The sequence below is a fragment of the Scyliorhinus canicula genome, chromosome 16 (assembly GCF_902713615.1).
Source record: "Scyliorhinus canicula chromosome 16, sScyCan1.1, whole genome shotgun sequence".
In the NCBI taxonomy this organism is placed as follows: Eukaryota; Metazoa; Chordata; class Chondrichthyes; order Carcharhiniformes; family Scyliorhinidae; genus Scyliorhinus; species Scyliorhinus canicula.
In genome coordinates, this window is record NC_052161.1 from 142328723 (window position 1) to 142349887 (window position 21165).

At 45.1% G+C, this 21165-nt stretch overlaps 1 protein-coding gene across 1 annotated transcript in view; it reads right to left on the reverse strand.

The window, feature by feature from the left end:
* The window catches only part of LOC119951066 (polyhomeotic-like protein 2), a 313199-nt gene that overhangs the window by 253294 nt on the left and 38740 nt on the right, over positions 1-21165 (reverse strand). The window contains exon 2 of the mRNA XM_038774103.1: positions 18948-19042. The gene's annotated coding sequence lies outside the window, so the exon portion shown is untranslated. The remainder of the gene's footprint in view (positions 1-18947; positions 19043-21165) is intronic.

Here is a 21165-nt window from a genome sequence, read left to right on the forward strand (position 1 = left end):
TGCAGGTTGGGTGAATTGGCCATGATAAATTGCCCTTAGTGTCCAAAATTGCCCTTAGTGTTGGGTGGGGTTACTGGGTTATGGCGATAGGGTGGCGGTGTTGACCTTGGGTAGGGTGCTCTTTCCAAGAGCCGGTGCAGACTCGATGGGCCGAATGGCCTCCTACTGCACTGTAAATTCTATGAACTACTACAGCAGCCAATTTGCTCTTGGCAAGGTCCCAGTCCAACTAACATCACGATGGATTAGCAATGCTTCCGTTTTGCTGGGGGATTGGTCGACAGGTCGATATTGGTCAGGAAACCAGGAGGGCAACCTGCGCCCCCCCCCCCCCCCCCCCGAACCAGTGCCATGGTTGATTTGTTAAAAAATATTACAAATCAACAATCATTCATTTAAGCAATAATCTTAATTCTATCATTCCTGCGAGGGCACCACAGAATTCCAGTGGTGATTGAACACACCTTTTCAACAAAGTGACAGTAATCTGGTTTTTGGTCAGAATGTTGTGGATCTCAGCGTCACTACAGGGCTCAACATGATGAACAGCCTCTGCACAGTATCAGGACGGGTGCTGCATTGTTATTTAGGCACATTTTCCATACAAGATACTAACATGAAATGTTGGGAAGATAAGGTTCCACCGTTTTTTCATTACCAAAAACAGGTAAAGGTTTATGGGTTCACTGGTTACGCATTCCACTTTCTGCCTGTGTGGAACCTTGCTTTGCACAATTCACTGCTGTGTTGGTTGTTAAGAACGGTGATTGAATTTTTTCATAAATATAATTTGTTGGCTTTGAGGTGGCCTGGAGATTTGATTCAACACTCTGGGCTTGATCATAAGGAGCTGGGGTAGACCACTGAGCCTGCCCCGCCATGTGGCCTGAACTCCACCTTCTTCCCTCAACTCCCTCATCACCCTCCACTGCTCAAGACTTCCCCCACAGAGAAGAATTCCTCAGTCTCAAAAAACTGTGCTCCCGAGTTCTAGGTTCCCTCCTTGTTCTAGATTCCCTCCAGAAGAGGAAGCATATCTCAATCTTGTATGTTTCAGTAAGATCGCCAGGCATTCCTGCAAAGTCCAATGAGTATAGTAGGCCCAGCCTGCTCAACATTTCCTCATAAAAGGGAGATGGTGGCATTGCAGACATGTCACTGTACGAGTAATCCAGAGGCCCAGGCTAATGCTTGGGGAATATGGGTTCAAATCCCACCACGGCAGCTGGAGAAATTTTAATTCAAACAATAAAAAAATCTGGGATCGAAAGCTAGTCTTAGTAACGGTGCCCATGAATCGATCATAGTTTGTAGTAAAAACCCATCTGAGTATTGTGCATAGTTTTGGTCCCCTTATTTGAGGCAGTTCAGAGGAGGTTCATTAGATTGATTCCAGAGAGGAGGGTTTTGTCGTATGAAGAGAGATTGAGAAGTTTAGGCCTCCCTATAATGAGGGGAGTTGAAATTGAGGTAAATAAAATGATAAAGTGTACGGATAAAATAGACATGGAGCGGACACGTCCTCTTGGGGGGTATTCGAGAATGAGAGGTCATAGTCTCAGGATAAGGGGTAGCAAATTTAAAACAGAGATGAGGAGAAACTACTTCTCCCATAGGACTGTAACCCAGAGTGCAGTGGATGCTGGGACAGTGAGTAAATTTGAGGAGGAGCTAGGCAGATTTTTAATTTGTAATGGGTTAAAGGCTTATGGAGAACGGGCAGGACGATGGAGTTGAGGCTCGGATGAGATCAGCCATGATCATATTGAATGGTGGAGCAGGCTCAAGGGGCTAAATTGCCTACTCCATATCTTATGTTCCAAGAAATAACGATTCTGCCTAACCCCACCTTCCAGCTCTTGGTCTGTAGCCCTGTAGGTAACAACACCTGCAGACTCCATATTCCCCAAGCATTGATTAATAAAGGATCAGGAATTATAGGGAGAAGGCAGGAGAATGGGGATGAGGAACACATCAACCACGATCAGATGACTCAATGGGCCGAATGTCCTAATTCTGCTCCTATATTGGGGCTGTTTAGCACAGGGCTAAATCGCTGGCTTTGAAAGCAGACCAAGGCGGCCAGCAGCACGGTTCGATTCCCGTAACAGCCTCCCCGAACAGGCGCCGGAATGTGGCGACTAGGGGCTTTTCACAGTAACTTCATTTGAAGCCTACTTGTGACAATAAGCGATTTTCACTTTCACTTTATATCTTACGGTTCACATGTCCAGTAAAGATGAGAATCTTACCTGGTCTGACCTACCCGTGACTCCAGACCCACAGCAATGTGGTTACTTCAACTAGCCCCCAATATTGCTGAGCAAGTCACTCAATTCAAGGGCACTTGGGAATGGACAACAAATTCCAGCCTTTGCAGTGACTCCCACATTCCAAAGAATAAACTTTAAAACCCTTTCATTCTAGCAATCAGCCAAGTGAACCTTCTTGGAACTGCTTCCAATTCAAGTCTACGCTTCCTTAAATTAGGAGACAAAAACTAGCTTGTCCATAGAGACCAAAATCAATGGAGATGGCAAAGAAAATCCGCTGGTTTCGATGAAGGACAGTCAACAAGTTAAAAATCAACTCCCGCCTCATATCCCAATCACAGTGACCTCGTGAAAATAGGCAGCACAGGAGGTGGAAACAAAAAAGACCTCAATGAACTTTCAGAATCGCCCAACTCACAAAGCAGCATCTTCCCTCTGGAGTGACATTCTCGAGTGGTAAAATACAAGATTCGCTTTGAAACTTTAACAGCAGCAGTTCAGGTTTTCTGTCTAATTCTGGCCTCTTGTGCAGCTCCACTTTGTTCCACCACTGGTGGCTGGGCCTCAATCTCAGGAATTATTTTCCTAATCCTCTCAGTCTCTCTGACTCAGAGCTCACTTTGGCTCAGAGCGAGATTTTATAGTGCTTCTGTTAATGAAACATCCCAGTGTGCTAACGTTAAAAACCCAATACAAGTTGGCATTCTCTCTGTCACAAGTGAAATGGCTTAATTAAATTTTTATTGATTTATTTTTAAAAAAAATTTAAGAGTACCCAATTAATTTTTTCCAATTAAGGAGCAATTTAGCGTGGCCAATTCACCTAACCTGCACACCTTGGAGTTGTGGGGGTGAGACCCACACAGACACGGGGAGAATGTGCAAACCCCACACCGACAGTGACCCAGAGCCGGGATCGAATGTTTTTTGATTGTAAAATTACTTCACATTGTACAGTCAAATTATGTATCGGGCTTGGGTCACTGTGGGGAGTTTGCACTTTCTCCCCGTGTCTGCATGGATTTCCTCCGGGTGCTCCGGTTTCCTCCCACACTCCAAAGATGTGCCGGTTTGGTGGATCGGCCATGATAAATAACCCTTAGTGTCCAAAAGGTTGGGTGGGGTGCTCTTCCAAAGTTGTGTACCTTGTGTTGCCCTATTATGTATTTCCTTTTCATGTACTAAATGATCTGTTTGAGCTGCTTGCAGAAAAATACTTTTCACTGTACCTCGGTACACGTGACAATAAACAAATCCAAAAGGGTTGGTGCCAACTCGACGGGCTGATTGGCCTCCTTCTGCATTGTAGGGATTCTACTCTATTCTATTCTAATTAACACATGAATGGGGAATTGTGGGTGGTGGGATCTTGGCCAAGTAATAAAGAATCCACCACAGAATAACATAGCAGTCAGATAGGAACCTCTCTCTCTCCCGTTGGACAATTGCCAAAGAAAAATAACTTTTGCACATGTGATTCTGGGCATCAGGGAAACACTCGAATTGTTAAAATCTTTCTCTGTTTAAATCATGAAACAAAGCATTAATTAAACCACAGAATCAGCTGTCGGATTTTATAAACACTTCACATAAAGGCAAAGCATCAGAGAATAATTGGTTCCAAAGCAGCCTTCAGTTTTTGCCCCGCACCCCTACCATGTTTCTAATATAAATAGACACATTGTTCAGCAGTAATGAACTCAAAAACAAGTCTTTTCAACAGATTGAGAGTCTAGTTTGGCAGCAAATAACAGGTCACAGAAAGTCACGTGGGGTCTTTTATTCATTTACACAAATATGTCACGAGTAAGTAATTATGTTGTCACAAAGATTCTTCCTTCACAATCAGTCCATTTTAATATACCATACTTGGTTTGGAGAAACACAGGCATTAAACTAAGATTGCCAGGAGCAATAAACTTCCTGGGCAGCTGCTATTGTTTTAGCTTTTGAAAGCTGCCATGTGTTACCATTTATGAGGAATTACGGGTAAAAATTCAGCTGTTTTATGGGTAAAAGGGGATCGCTTGCTGGGGGCCACAGAGATGGCCGTGGGTACGTTTATTTTTAAAACTTGGCCCTAACCGAGTGGGCGGTGGGCGTCAGTAGAGCCACTCTGGTCTCAGAGACCAATGCCAGCCTGCACCGGTCGACCCCCCGCCCCTTCCACATGCCCCCGCCTCACCTGCGGCTCCAGAACAGTCCAGGATAGGTTATTTTCCTGAGCTAGTTTGACGCAGGCTTCGAACTGATTCCATCAGGCAGGTCAGGCCATCAGATTGACTTTACAATCCGACAAAAACACCCATCAACAAGGACAACAACTGTACTGATTAGGATCAGTAAAGTAGGGGAGGGGAAACATCCCAATCAGTGATGATGGAGACGGTATTATTTTGATTTTGCAAGCGTGAATAAATATTCGGAGCACTAATATGTGGCATATTCCCCAGGGTGAGCTAGGGGAATATTCTTGTTAAACTGGATGTAACACAGAATCTGTTTAAGTGTGAATAACGACGTGATATTTCTTCAGCAAGATTGGATCAGTCCATTGCCTTTCAGGAAAAGAGTCATCGATGGACGGATGTATAAGATTTAAATTAAAACCATGTAACCAACATCGACACTGGAGTGCTCACATTGCAGTTTGATCACACAGGGAATTTTAGGGTTAAATTAAGGGTTAATTTGTATCTGAAGTCGAGTCTTTCTTTAAATTAATAATTAACTGAAAGTTGCTCTTTTTATTGGAAGATTTAAGTTCAACTTTTAAGCAGAGTGGATACAGGTTCTGCCTGAAGCTGTAAATGGTTAATTAGATAACTGGATTAAACAAGCTGCCAGGGGATAGATTCAGTGGAGTATAGTTTATATTAAAGTGCTGCATTGTGTCGGCACTGCAGTGTGTTAGAGAGGGAGATGGACCCTCGGGGCTCCTGCACTATCTGCCTCTTGCTTTTGCTCTGTCTGCCGGTCACCCTTTACCTTTCTGTTGTGACCACCTCTGTATGTGTTATCCATGAAAATCTTCATGGATGACTCGTCACAGCTCCAGCTTTGAAATACAGATCCAGTAGCTGCAGAGACAGCTTCACACGTGGTGACTCTGACCACTGCAAGTGTCCAGGACTCCCCAATTCCACGTGACCGTGTTGCCCTGCCACGACTTGCCCCTAAACAACTCCCTTTACTTTTACTTCCTCCAGGGTATGTTAAGGACAGTAGATACACTCAGCAGATCCAACTTGCCAAGTCTGCCATTCTTCTTTCGAGGAAGGAGTCCCCTGGCTCCCTCCTCACCGAACTCCATCAGTCACCAAACTGCAAACTTTTACAGCTTATAGGCACACTGCACAATCTGGGTGGAGCCAAGAAGCAACAAGAGGTGAAAATCATAGGAGTTGTCTATAGGCCTCCAAACAGCAGTGGGAAGATAGGGGATGGCATGAAACAGGAAATTAGAGATGCTTGTAACAAGGGTGCGACTCATCAGGAGTGACTTTAATCTACATATAGACTGGGTAAATCAAATTAACAATACTGTGATGGATAAATTCCTGAAGTGCGTACAAGATTTTTTTTTAAAGACCAAGACATCAAGGAACTAAAGTAGGGAACAAGCTATCCTAGATTTGGCATTATGCAATGAAAAGGGTAGAATTAATAATTTTGTTGGGCAGATCCTTCAGAAAATAATGACCATAACACTGGGATCCTCAATCTAAGCAAGGAAACTATGAAGGAATGAGGTGGCCAAGATAGATTGGGGAACTTCATTAAAAGGACGGTGGCTAGACAATGGATAATTTAAGGAATGAATGCATGCATTCCAACAGTTATACGTTGCTTTCTGACACACAAAAATCAATAAAAGCTGCCCAACCACGAAATTAAGGACAGCATCATATCCAAAGAGGAGTCACAAAAACTTGCTAGGAAAAGTAGCAAGCCCGAGGATTGGGAAAATTTTGGAATTTAGCAAAGGAGGACCAAGAGGCTGATTCAAAGGGGAAAGCAGAGTAGAAAGGTAAACTTGCAAGTAGCGTAGTCATCTGTAAAAGCTGCTATGGGATATGAAAAAAGATTAGTGAAGACAAATGTAGGTCCCTTAAAGTCTGAAACAGGAGAATTTATAATAGACAACAAGGAAATGGCAGAGGGCAGCACGGTGGCCTAGTGGTTAGCACAGCTGCCTCACGGCGCTGAGGTCCCAGGTTCGAATCCCGGCTCTGGGTCACGGTCCGTGTGGAGTTTGCACATTCTCCCCGTGTCTGCGTGGGTTTCGCCCCCACAACCCAAAAAATGTGCAGAGTAGGTGGATTGGCCATGCTAAATTGCCCTTTAAAAAAAAACAAAAAAAACAAGGAAATGGCAGAGTAATTAAGCAACTTTAGTTCTGTCTACACAAATGACGACAAAACTTCCCAGCAATGCGAGGGAACCAAAGGTCTCGTGAAAAAGGAGGAATTGGAGCAAATTAGTATTACTACTAAAATAGTACTGGAGAAATTAATGGGACTGAAAGCCGATAAATCCCCAGGGCCTGATAATCTACATCCCAGGGCGGTAAAGGAGGTGGCCATGGAAATAGTAGATATGTTGGTTATTCAAAATGCTGTTGCTTCTGGAACAGTCCTGGCAGATTGAAGTGTGGCAATTATATCCCTGCTCTTTTTAAAAAAAAAAGTAGGGAGGGAGAAAACGGGTAATTACAAACTAGTTAACCTAACAATAAGTAGGGAAAATGTTAGTGTCTTATAAAGGATGCAATATCAGGATAGTTTGAAAATATCAATGGGCTTGGACAAAGTCAATATGGATTTCTGAAAGGGAAATAATGTGTGACAAACCTACTGGAGTTTTTTTTGAGGATGTAACGGGTAGAATAGATAATGGTGAACCAGTGGATGCAATGTATTTGGATTTTCAGAAAGCTTTTGATAAAGTCACCTCATAATAGGTTAGTATGCAAAATTAAAGCACATGGGATTGGGGGTAATATATTTGCAAGGATTGAGAATTGGTTCGCAACAGTGGAAATCAGGGGTGGAATTCTCCTCTCCTGCGAAAAATCGGGAAGGCTGTCGTGAACTCGGCCGAGTTTCACGATGGCCTCGGAGGCCTCTCCTCTCACCTTATTCACCCCCACCCGGGGGGCTAGGAGTGGCCCTCCGTAACTCTCGGCCGCCGGGCCTTGACGCTTGCGTCAAGGCGGCGCGCCGAGAATGACGCGGCCAGCAGCGCCTAAGTGACGTCAGCCGCGCATGCGCGACTGACGTCACGACGGCTGAAACCCGCGCATGCGCGGTTGCCGTCTTCCCCTCCACTGCCCCGCGAGACGTGGTGGCTTGATCTTGCGGGGCGGTGGAGGGGAAAGAGTGCGTCGCTTTGAGACGCCGGCCCGATGATCGGTGGGCACCGATGGTGGGCCAGTTCCCCCCCCCCCCCCGAGCACGGCCGTGGTGCTCACTCCCCTCTCCGCCCCCCACAAGCTTCAAACCAGCTTTTGGCGCCATGTTCACGACGGCAGCGAGCAGGTGTGGTTGCCGCCGTCGTGAACCGGTCGGGAACGGCAGGCCGCTCGGCCCATCCAGGCCGGAGAATCGCCTGTCGCCGTGAAAAACGGCGAGCGGCGATTCTTCCGAGCGGGGAATGGGAGAATCGCGGGGGGCGCGTGTCGTGAGTCGCCCAGCCCTCCCGCGATTCTCCCACCCGGCGTGGGGAGCTGAGAATCGCGCCCAAAGTTTTTTAAAAAATTATAAATTTACAGTACCCAATTAATTTTTGTCCAATTAAGGGGCCAATCCACCTACCCTGCACATCTTTGGGGTGTGGGGGCAAAACCCATACAAACACGGGGAGAATGTGCAAACTCCACACTGTCAGTGACCCAGAGCCAGGATTGAACCCGAGACTTTGGCGCCCTGAGGCAACAATGCTAACCACTGCGCTGCCCATAAAGGTGTCTTTTTCAAAGTGGCAGGCAGTGACCAGTAAGATCCTACAGGGATCAGTACTGGGGATCAGTCCTGGACCCCCAGCTATTTACAATGATTTGGATGAGGGAACAAAATATAATATTTCCAAAACTTAGTGGGAATGTGAATGGTGAGGAGGATGCTGAGAAACCTCATGGTGATTTGGACTAGTTGAGCGAGTGGGCAAATACATGGCAGATGCAGTATAACGTGGATAAGTGTGAAGTTATCCAGGATAGAAAAAGAGAATGGCAGAATATTATTAAATGGTGATAGACTGGGAAATGGGAATGTAGAAAGGAACCTGGGTGTCCTTATGCACCAGTCATCGAAAGTAAGCAATGAAGGTACAAGTAGTAGTTAGGAAGGCAAATGTATGTTGGCCTTCATTGCAAGAGGACTCTAGTACAGGAGCAGGGACATCTTACTGCAGCTGTACAGGGCCTGGGTGAGATCACACTTGGAGTATTGTGGGCAGTTCTGGTCTCCTTATGCAAGAAAGGATAGAAGTGTCATATATAGGGAGTGCAACAAACATTCACCAGACTGATTCCTGCAATGGCAGGATTTCTCAGGAGAGATTGGGTCAACTGGGCCTGGATTCACTGGCATTTAGAAGAATGAGAGTGGATGTCATTAAAACGTACAAAATTCTGACCGGACTTGACAGGGTGGATTCAGGTTAGAAAAGGGATCATAGTCTCAGGATACTTAGGACAGTGATGAGGAGACACCTCTTCACTCAAAGGGTGGTGAAACTGTGGAATTCTCTACCATAATGTTGTGGAGGCCGAATCACTGAATATATTTAAAAAGGGAATAGATAGATTTCTAGAGTGTGTGAGTGTGAGTGTGAGTGTGAGTGTGAGTGTGAGTGTCACATGGTCTAGAGAGAGCACAGGACTATGGCGTTAAATCAAGGATCTGCTATGATCATATAGAATGGTGCAGGGTCTCTAGGGGTGAAAAGGACTCCTCCTGCTTCTATTTCCTATATTCCTTTGATGCTGAAATAACCAAATCAGGTTATTTGCCTGTTGACTTACAAAATATACACCAATTCCCAGCATTTCTGGTTTACCAGATTAATCCTGGGATGGCTGGACTGACGTATGAGGAGAGGTTGAATCAGTTAGGATTGTATTCGCTGGAGGTCAGAAGAATCAGGGGGGGGGGGGGATGGATCTTATAGAAACCTATAAAATTCTAACAGGACTGGACAGAGTAGATGCAGGAAGGATGTTCCTGATGGCGAGCGTGTCCAGAACCAGGGGTCACAGTCTGAGGATACGGGGTAGACCATTAAGGACAGAGATGAGGAGAAATATCTTCACCCAGAGAGTAATGAGCCAGTGGATATGGGGGAAAAGCAGGATTAGGCTTTTGAATTGGATGATCAGCCATGATCATAATGAATGGCCGAGCAGGCTCGATGGGCCGAATGGCCTCCTCCTGCTCCTATTTTCTCCGTTTCTATGGAGCACACCAGGTTGATTCAGTAGGCCATTCAGCCCATTGAGCTGATCATCTACTTCCATGCCTTTTATCCACACTATCTCCATATCCCTTTGCCATTAGTATTTAGAAATTGGTCATTCTCTGCTTTGAACGTACCCAATGACTGAGCTTCCACCACCCTCTGGGGTACAGAATACTAAAGATTCACAATCCTCAGAGCAAAAAGAATCCTCTTCTTCTTGGTCCCAAGAATCCTATTTAGTTTGAAATTGTCTCCTAGTTCTGGAGTCCCCAAGCCGAGGGAAACCTCTGACCTACATGTATCCCATTCTGTCCCTCAAGTATTTTTCCCAGATCACATCTCATTCTTTGAAACTCGGGAGAATACGGGCACAGTTTGCCCAATCCCTCTTCACACTATCCCGGAAACAAGCCCATTGCAGCCCCTCTCTGGGAATAATATCCTTCCGAAGGCAAGTGAACCAAATTTGGCACACAATACTCCAGGTATGGTCTAACCAAGGTTCTATACGATTGAAGCAAGGTGCTACCCCTGTACTCAAATCCTCTTGTGGCAAAAGGCCAAGATAACACTGGCCTTCCGAGTAGCTACACCTGCATGTTGGCTTTCAGTGACTTATTGGCGAGGTCACCCAGATCCCTTTGTACGTTCTAGAAATACTCTGCTCATCTGTTCCTCCTACCAAAGTGAATTATCTCACATTATATTCTATCGGCCATGTTTTGCCCAATCACTGTCCAAATCCCCTTGAAGCGAATTTGCATCTTCCTCACAACACACATTCCCACCCAACTTTGTCTTCCACAAACTTGGAGATCTTACATTTGGTCCCTGCATCAAATTGATATATACATTTAACATGAGATTTAATTTTGCTAACCAACCTCCTGTGGGAGATTTTATTGAAAGCCTTCTGAAAGTCCAAGTCCAAGTCCATGATGTCCACACACTCCCCTTTATCAATTTGATTAGTAACATCCTAACAAAAATTCCAACAGGTTCGTCAAACATGATTTTCCATTGATAAATCCATGCTGATTATTCCCAATCAGATCATTATTACCCAAGTGTCCATTTATCATATTGTTACAACACATTCTAGCATTTTCCACACGACTGAAGGGAGGCTAATAAGTCTGTAGTTCCCCCATTTCCTACCAACCCTCTCCATAAGCAGTGGAGTTACATTTGCTGCCGAGCAATCTGCAGAAATCATTCTAGAATCTTGGAAGATGATCCCCAATGAATCCAGTATTTCCACAGTTACCTCTTTCAACACAACATTGGGTCCCGATATCCTCACTCCCGTTAATTTCTCCAAGACAACCTTTTTACAAATACAAACTTCCTTCAATTCCTCTGGTCTCTTGTATCTCCTTCAGTGAAGACAGGAACAAAGTAATCAGTTAACGTCTCTGCCATTTATTTATTCCCCGTTACAAATTCTCTTTACTCTTCCTGTATTGGACCCACATTTGTCTAAACTTTTCCCTTTGACATACCTGCAGAAGGTTAGTTTTTTGCTAGTTTACATTCATATTCTTAGTCTTTCTTAGTCTTCCTTTGCTGTATCCTTAAAAATCTCCCAATTTTGAGGTTTACTACTATTTCTGGCACCTGTATTAGGTCTCATCCTGTACAATCCTGAACTTCCTTTGTCAGCTACGGTTGACTGACTTCTCTTCAGACAATTCTGTGAAGAGTGACAGGAGGATCTCTACTTTTATTTGGAATAAAAAGTGCAGAATGGCAACACCAGAAAGGTTTTTAACAATCCACAATGGCCACAGGAAATAGGAGCAAGGTTGGACCATTTGGCCCTTTGAGCCTATCCTTCCATTCAAGAAGATCAAAGCTGGACTTCTCCCTCAACTCCACTTACGTGCAGTCTCTCCATATCCCCGAGTATCCATAAATCAATGGATCTCAGACTGGGATATATCAACCTCCGAACATCCCATAGCTATCAGGGAAAGGGAATTTCAAAGATTTCCATTCCTCGGGGTGAAGAGATTTCCTTTCCAACTCAGTCCTTAATGACTGGCCCCTTATTTTGATCCCGAGTTCTAGTCCTATCAAGCCCTCAAAATAATTGTACATTTTTCAGTGAGATTAGCTTTCATTTTTCTAAACTCATCGGCCTACACTGCTCAACCTGAGCTCAGAAATCTGTCAAGGTGAACCTTTGATGCCCTCCCTCTCGTAGACAAGGAGACAAGAGATTGTGGCCTCACTAAAGTCTATACAACTGTAGTAAGACTTGTGTTTCTACTTCAATCCCTTTGAAATAAAAGGTGAACATACCACACGCTTTCCTAACTGACCGTGTCAGAGTCCTGAAGAGTCGAAGCAGCAATCCAGCGCGGGGGTTAGAGTTGGTTGCAGTTACTCAGGAATTGCTCAGGTTTTGCTCCTAGTATAATGTGACGCCATATCTTCGACTGTGTCGCCGATTTCGAACACCCTGTTGTTATTGTATTTAAAAGGCCTTGGAATCGAAAATGAATTATCCCTATACTACCAAGGCAGAAATAACAGGCCAGAGTGAAATACTTCACATCCAATCATGACAAAGGGCATTGTGAGCAAGGAAAACTGAAATATTCCCACACGGTGATGTCACCAGACACCGAGAAAGGTGTCCCCAGTTCTAAATGTTCAACTATTCATCATGTCAATTGATGAGAACACCCACACCCTCCTCTCATTCAGGAGGATTCAGGAGGGCTGTGAATCCTCCAAGACTGGCCTGGAGTCTCCCGGAAGTGAAGATACTGCTCCGACCAGTCGGCAGAACCAATATGACTTATTCTAATTTTTTATTAGTGGTGGGAATATTGTGGGTAGGGGCCAGGGGGAGGAGGACGGTGTTAGACGGAGGTGGAGGGGTCAGGTGAAGAATATGCTCAGAGTTGGCAACCCTACCCAGTGCTAACATACAGCAAACCAATTATAATGCTCCATTTATCATCACTCTCATCTGCAAAGGTTGGTAACCAGCCTCCAACACAACAAGCAGCACCATGCGCGTCAAGACATCTTATCAAACTTGGTGGTTCCCACTTCCAGCTTTGTATCCAGAGTAAGAAGTGCTTTTGAAGGTAGAGACAAACAAATAACGGTGGCTGCCTTCGACCAGCTGACTGGGTGATTGCTTCAATTTCTCCTTTTGGAGCTTCTACAAGCCTTTAAATGGACAACCAGAACACTCATCCGTGTAAATCCAGAGAGAGAGAAACACTGGTTGAGTGATGCCACATCGACTTTGGTCATAGCCGACAACACAATAGACCCACTATTGTGCGTTTCCTCATCGATATTGTTGAAGATCTCCCACCGATTTATACAGATAGCGACTAAATGCTGTCTCCAGCTGGAGTATAAACACCATCTTAAATTAGATACTTGAGCCACTTGCATGAGAGCAGGGAAAATATTCAAAAGTGTTCTATTTAGTAGTAGAGGTATTTTAACAAGGGCATGTTTCAAATTTCACAACTTCCTTCTCTACTATCCTATATTAAATGGCATGTCAACATGAGATATCCATCAAAGCCTTTTATTATCAGGACAGTTCGCAAGAAATACCAACAGTAAAAGGGAACACCAATTTGTACTGCATGAGAAGAGAGTGCTGATTGGTTGGCAAGAGAGGTACAAACATTGCCATGGTGAAATGAACCAGGAAATGGCTCTTCCCCAAGCTTTTGTTTCACTGTTCAATGAGTGGACCTGCTCTTTCTGTCTGCAAAGGATAGGGCCCCGTCTATGAATATATGCAGCTTCTAGCATGCATAAAAGTGAGCCACGTGAACCTGATGGATAATCTTAAATTAGTTTTCGATGTAATTCTTAACACAATCGGGATTGTTTAAAGTGTTGCCTAATCATCAAATTACATCTAATGTTGGACACATGTTTTGAGTTTTGCAACCATGAGATGGTTGGGTATGGTCAGGTCAGTACTTTGCCTGTTAAAACAGCTGGAGGGGAGGTGGCATGTGGCACAGTGGTTAGCATTGCTGCCTACGGCACCGAGGACCTGGGTTCGATCCCGGCTCTGGGTCACTGTCCGTGTGGAGTTTGCACATTCTCCCCATGTCTGCGTGGGTTTCACTCCCACAACCCAAAGATGTGCAGGGTAGGTGGATTGACCACACTAAATTGCCCCTTAATTGGAAAAAATAATAATTGGGTACTCTAAATTTATTTAAAAAAAGAACAGCTGAAGGGACAGGTCGTTTAATGCATTCCAGCAGCTGTTGACTCGACCAGAGCCCACTTACCAACACTTATGTAGCATAAATTGTTGTTCCCTTAACAACTGGAATTCTTGTGAACTGTTCTGATGAGTGCAAAATGAAAAGCTTCAACAATGTCTTTTTTTTTCAGCAATTCACTTTAAACAACTAGAAAATAATAAAACAGCCAACGCATCTTCTGTGACACCAAACACAAATGAGACAGAGGTACAATGTTTCCAGGGATGCCGAATGTCAACATGTAGGATGGCTACATATTTGGGAAGATGTTTGATCCCCTCACAGAAAGGGAAGAAGTGATTTTTACTTCAACCCAAATTTTAATACTATTTCCCGATGATGTTGCAGAAAGGTAAATAAATACGTTCCTACATGTATCAAATTTACTTAAATGAAGAAAGCTCTGCCTGTAATATGTGGAGTTGACAAATGTAAATGAGGGATGTGATGAACTGCCTCGCTGCATCCAGCCCGTTTACACGACAAGACCGTTAAATCCTAGAGAGGGCCTGTCGCAAGATTTGCAATGCTCGGAACGTTCGTTGGATCTCGAGACATCTCGATCTGGATCTCATATGTGGTGGGTGCAATCCAGATTAGTGAGCCATTCAGCTCATTTAAGTATGTCGCTGCCCAATATGCCTGAGGGCCAGGAATGCCCACGCCTGAAAGAGCTCGCCAAGACACCGTTCAGCACAGGTCCACATGAATATAGACCAGGCATAACGGGGGGGGGGGGGGGGGGGGGGGGGGGGGGGGGGAGGGGGAGGGTGTCTCCCAGGTCATTATAGGCCCCCGGGTGGTTGGGCTCTGGGCAGGGTTGTACCCTGGGGCTGGCAGAGTTGAGGGGGCCCCGAGTGGAGACGTTGGGGAGTCCGAGGGGGTGGGTCAGAGATCAGGCGGCATTTAAAAATGGCGCCCAGATCGCTTCCTGAATTGACGAGCTGAGCTCATCAGGAAGTGAGGCAAGATCAAAGCCAAAAAGTGTCCCGTTTGTGAGCGGGGGTCATTCTCAGTGCTGCAGATGCAGAGAATCACCCAGCTATACATACGCAAAACTGGACTAGGTATTAAATGGCACTCGAGGAGTGTGTTTTGGGAGAAAGTTCTGTCAGCGAGTTGCTGGAATATTTTGCTGTAACTCTGGCAGTGACTATTTAAAGCAATGGGGAGAAAAGAAGGCAGTGAAAGTAAATGTTTCTTTGCACCAGAAGAAAGCCAATGGGCCGAACAGCCTGTGGCGTGGAAGGCTTCACTTGTTCTATAAACTGGACAGAGTCTACAAGAGCAAGAAAGTTCAAATTTGCTTCAAACAAAACCCTATTTCTGGTAACCGAGAACAATTGGAACAAAAAAAAAAATCTTGTATGGTTTAATATTTTGCAAATGGACTACCCAGGTGTTTTTATAAGCAACTGCTCCCCTCCCCCTTCACTGTTTCAGCCCCTGGAGGATTGACAATAATGGACCAGGCAGACATTAGAAAGGTGCTTGGGAGATGTCAGCTTAATTGTAAGAAGGGTGGGGAAAAGCCTTATCAAGCATTAGTGACCTACTAAACAGAGAGGCAATAAAGGTGGGCTTCTCCATGTGCGCTCTGCCCAACGGCTGGCTTGGAGCTCATTGTTTGATGCTTCACCCACAGCAGTTTGTGTCAGTCATGAGAGTCTCACAGTGCCATAGACAGTATGTGCTTTCTGTTAATGAAGTTATATATTCATGGATAGATTTAAATACTGCCAACAGCTGTGATATCTTTGAACATGCAATGGATTGTACCAATTCTACAAGCAAAAGTTAAAATAGATATGGCTAGGTCTATTTGTTCTATACTCAAAATGGCAATTTGGATTTATGCATGGTCTAGTTACATGAACAGTGCCAGCGTTTCTCAGGTACAGAGACTATGGTTATAGATAACAAGCCACATTTATCAGCAATAAACATTAATTGGACTTCCTTGAATGTCCGCATGGTAACTTAGACTGGGTTAGTTCCATTGGGGCAGGATTGGGAGCTCAGCTTTTACGGCTACTCTGGTTTAAGACAGGATATGCATTGGAGCATCACCACTCGAAAATAAGCATAGACTACCCTGCCGCACAAAGAAATCCTCCAATCCGGCCTGCTTCTTTTGGTCAGTAACACTGCCATCTTTGTATTCCATATGGGCCACTAGCAAAGGGCTGGTTTAGCACAGTGGGCTAAACAGCTGGCTTGTAATGCAGAATGGAGGCCAGCAGCGGGGGTTCAATTCCCGTACCGGCCTCCCCGGAATGTGGTGACTAGGGGCTTTTCACAGTAACTTCATTGAAGCCTACTCGTGACAATAAGCAATTATTATCATTATTAAGTGCTGAACACGGGGTTAACTGGTCATTCATAGCTCATAATATATATTTTTTAAAAATCACACAGAGTCAAGTAATTATCACCCCCCCCCCCCCATTGTGGGGCACCCTTACATTACCCACTAATCACTTCGTCATTCTTCATGTCTGTGGCTTGTCAAGTCTATTGAGCCATAAAAGGCAAGAGCTGATCCGCACGCTATATTCATGCTCGCGCATGTTTCAACGAGTCTAACTGGCCAGGACGCCTGTGTAATTATAAATCAACTCCAGCACACAGGTGCAGAGGTCCATCCTGGGGCTCATGTCAGCTTTGAATCTTCAAACTCAGTCTGGATTGGCCGCCAAAGCTGACACTCTCCTGATCTAGACCCATTTTCCAATTGAGCCATCGGGGGAATGTGGATCAAGGAATGACGGCCGTTTCAAAATAGTTTTACCATCACAGCCCAGACCCCAACAGTGGCTAGGATACTGGACCAAAACCCCAACATTTTAGTTTAAATTAAGTGCAGAAAGAATGATTCGCTCCAAGAGTGATTGCCCGAAGAAATAGGGATTTATTATTTTTAAACAAACCTTTATGATGAGTACAATATTAAACAACTGCACACCCAAAAAGAGCTTACAATTTACATCTTAATTTTCCATTAAACAACAAGAAAAGAAGCATACAGCTTTTAATCCATCTTAATATTAGCAGGGTATAGGGTAATAATTCCTTCATTAAACAAATTTGGCTCTGGTTGGAACCCCTTCAGACTCTGGCTGAACATCTTCAAATAGCTGCTTTAACTGGGTTGTTTCAGTCTCTTCCTTGTACTTAGACAAGACTGCTCGGCTTTAAAATATTATTACTCTTTTTCTTTTTACTCTCCTACTTGGAAAGAATTGTGGAGTCCGAGTCAGGCAGACCAGGACTTAGCTCCTCTCTCTCGAAGCTCCTCCAAGCTCACAGCCCGTGGTGTCTTTCTGGGCTCCAACCAGCAATTACTTTAACTTCCCAAGCTAAACAAAATGATCTTTGCAGGCTGCAAAAGCATTTCAACTCCCCAGGGACCTCCCCAAGCAAACCACTATGCATTAGCCCAGACTGAAACACATTCCCTGTCATTTTCACCTGGTCTATCCCAGAAACAAAACAGAATCATTTTTTAAACACATGGGCGGGAATCTCCCATCTCGCGGCAGAGTGTCCATGCCGTCGTAAACGCCGTCGCGTTTTACGACGGTACGAACGGGCCGCTGACAGGAGTAATTCTGGCCCCTCCAGGGGGCGTGCATGGCGCTGGAGCAGATCACACCGCTCCAGCTGCCGATCCCGACGCGAGCTGTGTACTGCGGAATCCTTGCATGCGCAGTGGCACCAGCGCCAATGCGCACAAGCGCAGTGGCCTCCTTAAACGCGCCAACCCCGATGCAACATGGCGCAGGGCTACAGGGGCCGACGCGCAGGAAAGGAGGCCCCCCCCAGCCAGAGAGGTTGGCCCGCTGATTGGAGGCCCCCCCTCCACCGGGGTCGGGCCCCCCCTCCACCGGGGTCGGCCCCCCCCTCCCCCACAGGCCACCAGCCGATCCTTCAACGCTGAGGTCCCGCCGGCTCAGAGCAGGTTAGAACGGCGCCGGCGAAACATGGTTCTTTTCTTACAGCCGCTCGGCTCATCCAGGCCAGTGAATCGGTGGGCCGGTCGAGTAGAGCTCTGCGGAGAATCGCGTGCCGGCGTGGCCTGGTCGCGGGGATTCTCAGGCCTGGCCCAGGGCTGGGAGAATCCCGCCCATGATCACTGCAGAATGGAATTAACACACACATTCTAACCCCAGGCTTTTAACCCGCAGGTTGTCCCAATATTTAGACGCCAATTTTCCGAACACCTTCCAATCGTCACAGTAGCTTCGAGCAAGATTAATTTCTCGGCTCCATTAACTGTTAGTTTGGATTCAACTCCGAACACACTGACGCAGATAAAATTCATTCAGTTCGGCCAGCAATTCATTTGCACTTTAATGTCCTAAGTCTGCATTACTAGATTGTTATCAGAGTTTCATATTACGTGGGCACAACACAGTCAGAGATTGCGAGTGTTCTTCATGGTTCATTCACACACTTGCACGGGGGAGTTGTCATTTGGAAGCATTTTTAAAGACTCTAAGGCCCAAAACTATGCCATGTAGCCTGGTTAGACCCATTAACTGTACGGTCATTTTCATCATTACAATGTTTTGAAAGAGATTATGCATCAGCCTTCCGTCTTTCAAAATGGCCAAGGAAATTACAAAAGTAACTCACAATGTTGAGCAGAGCCACCCAGCCTCCTGCACTGCTGTCCCAGCTCAGGATCATTAGCCGGCGATTTGTGGGCACAGAGTGGAGGGGAGATTCAGGGGGGGTAACGCTTTCCTCTCCCCGGTAAAATAGCACATTGACAGACACTGTGCTAGTTTCATGAGGAACGGTTTCTTGCTTAGCTCCCGGATAGCCACATCATGGCGACCATGAAGCCACAACTCAGGATGGATCGTGGCCTTCCGGAAAGGGAGTGGAAATAAAAATCCACTCAATTCGGTCCACGTGTAAATCAGAATAAAATGGTCATACTCACATCTGGAAGTTACGGAACGCATCCAGTTAGAATTCAATAGAAACTTCTGCTTGTGAACATCCTTCAGACAAATCCCTTAGTCTCTGCAACCTCGCCTAAGAAAGAATTAACATTGGATTACTGAACAACATATTTCAAACGCTGAATGAATTTTGAACTGATTGGTTACGCGGGAGCGGCTACGCGGGAGCGGCCTCAATGGTGTCCATAACTCAACTCCGATCTGTGGTTGCCCGAGTCACGTCTGCTATCCTTAATCATCAAACTAAATCAACGTTTAACTCGCGTGAGACAGTCCATTCCAGTATAGACAGAGAAAACAACTCCGGGAGATAATTATTTGCAGTAGCCGAATAGAATCGGATTCAAGCACTTGTTCAAGTCCAATTGTTAGATCTGATAAACAAAATGGTCCATCACAAAAGACAAACTGATTTGTGTCCTGTTTGTAAAAAGCGTGACGAACATTTTGTGCCATTGTTTAGCTCAACCTGTGCTGGCACAGTTACCACTGGATACCGGGACAATGCAGGCAAGCAAAGAGCCACCTAGGTTACTCTAGAATTTACTGGCAAAGTTGTAGCACAACCCGAGGTGTGGGCATTGTAACGCCATTAATAATTTAAAAACAAAATGGGTACACCACACAGAGCCATAATCCTAAAACGTCACATTCGGGACAAAAACTGGACCTCTGGACTTTCAGTAATCAAAGTCAGACACATCCTTATCTGCCAGATACTTTTCCCAGGGAAAGGCTTCCTATATCCAGACTACTCTTTCAGGGATTAGGCCATTACATAACATTTACAACAATTTCAACAGGAACAAAGCCTACATTCTTAGTATTTCCAGGGAAAAAAGGAGCATGAAATTACATAATAATAAGAATTTATTGTCACAAGTAGACTTACATTTATACTGCAATGAAGTTACTGTGAAAATCCCCTTGTCACCACACTCCGGCGCCTGTTCAGAGAATTCAGAGTGTCTAATTCGCCTTGTCTTTCAGGACTGTGGGAGATTCTGGAGCACCAGGAGGAAACCCTCGCAGACATGGGGAGAATGCGCAGACTCTGCGCAGACTCCACACAGACAGTGACCCAAGCAGGGAATCGAACCTGGACACTGTGAAGCAACAGTGCTAACCACTGTGCTACCGTGCCGTCCTACATTCCCAACAACTTAGACCCATAGTGCCTTTCACACAATAAAACTTATTAAAAAGGTACTTGATTTTTTTTAAAACTCAGATTAAAAACGGTGACACACAAGGACAGGTTATTAAACACTTTGACCGGTTTTAATGAGGGAGGTGAAGAAGCTTCGAATTTTCAGAGTATTAAGATCATTAGCCAGCGATTTGTGGGCAGAGTGGAGGAGAGATTCGGGGGGGTACGCTTTCCTTTCATCAATGACCGAGTGATAAAAGTCAGGGATGTTCAAGATCCCAGGATTGGAGGAGCGCAGATATGTTGGAGAGTTGTTGGGCTCGAGGATTCAGGAGTGTAGCGAGGGGCGGTGCCTTGGAGGGATTTGCAAACACTTTTTAAAAAATGATTGCTGGAGCAGGTAAAGTAGCACAGGGGTGGGAGCTAGTGGGCCTTGACGCAGGTTAGGCCACGGGAGAGAGAGTTTTGGATGAGCTGAAGTTTATAGAGGGTGGAAAATGGGACGGCAGCCAGGAGAGCTTTGCAATAATTTACACCATCATATGGGCCATTAAGTTGCAACTGGATAAAGCAGGGTGACCACAAGTCACAAAGTATCAAGGCAAGCATTAAATCATTATCAAAACTCAACCTTTTTGTTATTGCTTTGCCTCTGGGTGTGAAATCAGACTCCACAGTGCAATAATATAAAACACCCAATTATACAGCAGCTACTGAATCGGACATCTACTCTGAACCAGCTCGCGTTGAACTGGACTAACTATGTATCTGGTGAAGTCAAGCAGAACTTTAGATGTTCCTTACATTGTGAGAAAACATCCTGAAGGATAGTTTACTAATATTAAACTGTTTTATTTGACACTAATTACAGCTATACCACCAATAGTGAAAAGTCAAGTATTAAAAGTAATGGTCAGCAATGGCTTTCAAACATCAGACAGAATTCAACTTACCATCACCACCTAATCAGCCAGCTGACCACTCATGGGGTTTCCCAATGGTCTCTGTACGTGACCCCCACAACCCGGAGCCTCAGTTTTATTACC